The sequence below is a fragment of the Vespa velutina genome, chromosome 14 (genome assembly GCF_912470025.1).
Source record: "Vespa velutina chromosome 14, iVesVel2.1, whole genome shotgun sequence".
NCBI lineage: Eukaryota > Metazoa > Arthropoda > Insecta > Hymenoptera > Vespidae > Vespa > Vespa velutina.
Window position 1 is genome coordinate 2,326,348 of NC_062201.1, and position 2,019 is coordinate 2,328,366.

Sequence of the window (2,019 nt, forward strand, 5' to 3'; positions counted from 1 at the left end):
ATATACGATACATTCGAAGTAATGCCAGATTACGAATCATTATGCAAGACGAATATTGACGCAATCCAATCCTAGGCAACGAGCCGATCTATGCGAAATCTTGAATCTGATATCACACACACACGCACACACACACAGACGTATATATATATATATATGTATGCATAAATAATTCTTACATCCATATATATAATTAGTTAAGTAAGAGAAATGATAAAGAACGTGACTGATTTAAAATCTAAAGATTAATATTTCCCATTATTCTTCTTTTTTTTTTTCTTAATTAACAAAATAAATAAACAACAAATATAATTATTTTTTAAATATATATATATATATATATATATATATTTTGTTTTTAATTAAATAATTTGTTAAAAAGAAAAAAGAAAAGAAAGTTATTACATAATAAATTTTAATTTATTCATGTAGAATAATTAATTAAATATATTAAAGGAAATAAAGGGAAAATGTTATTTAGTTATAATTAAATATATCCTTTATATAAGTAAATAGAATAGATTAGATTAAATTAAACTTAGTTCACCCTATACATATGTATATATATGTATATATATATATATATACATATATATATATACATATACATACATATATATATATATATAAGACTAAGTAAACGGCTAGCCTATTATATCACCAATAGTTGTATATTCGAAGTGAGAAGGTAGAGTCGGACCGTGAACCCAACAAACAACAATCGAGCACGTTGCAGTAGCACACGTGACTTATTCTACAAGAACTTTCCCGTCTTCGTTCATTCCTTTAGGTCCTTTTCCCTTTTATGTATCTCCTCTATCATTGTCAATTAGTCTCGTTGTCAGTCACGAGTATACCAATACGAAAAATCTTTTTTTTACAAGAAATATTTGACGTTACAATTGTCAACACGATTTGCATTCTTTTTCTTACTTCTTCTTTTTCTCTTCAATTTTTTTTCTTTTTCTTTTTAATTTTTTCTTTTTTATCACGATTTCTTTCAAGGCCAATGATTAACTATAAAACATCGTCCTTTAGAATGAATATACGTGCTGATCGAAAGTTACGTAAATTATGCCAATATACTTTGCGAAATAAAAGGTTCCAGCGGTTAAATGAATTTTTTTTTTTTTAACCAACATACACGGGGTGTCGCATTTTAAACGATATCACGAAATATCTCCGATCGAATATGATTTTATAAATGAATGTTTCGAAACAAAAAAAAAGAAAGAAAAAAGAAACAAAATAAAAATTGTTAGCTTTTACGGAGATTGTCGGGAGTGGGAAATGTTATATGTATCGCAGCTATTTCACGGTGGACGTTGTTGTCACAGATTGAAAAGTCAAGTAACAATTTTGTTTAAATAAAAATCGATATTTTATGCCAAACAAAAGTTGTCGAGAATATTAATAATAGAATCCAATGAATACTTGAATACTTGAGGTATAACCTTTCATCACATATTTCATTTGTGCGATCACAATAAATTTCTTCTTTCTTCATCGAAAAAGCATCGTGCTTTGAATGATTATACAACTTCAGAAACGTACGAAGAAAAATATAAATAAAAACAATAAGTAACAAAAAGAAAAAAAAAACAGAAAAGAAGAACAAATCCTCTCTAAAGATATTTTCCTGAAAATGAATTTCTCTACAAATTTGATATATTGACAAAAAAAAAAAAAAAAACAAAAATGATCTCTTACGAAATAATTACGATGAACATTATATTTCCAATTAAAAATCATTAACAACTTTTATTCGAAATATTTCTTTATCAAAGGCAATATAATCGGTGATATTTCGCCATATCGTTTAAAACGAGACACCCTATATATATATATATATATCCATATACATACATACGTACATAGTTGTTGGGCCAAGATCTTTGTTAGGAAAACTTAATATTAACTCTACTATCTCGCGTTTACCGCTCGATCGATCGAAACCACAAAATTACGACATCCCGTAATACATAGATGATTATTCGCATACGACTAGCCAATATATAT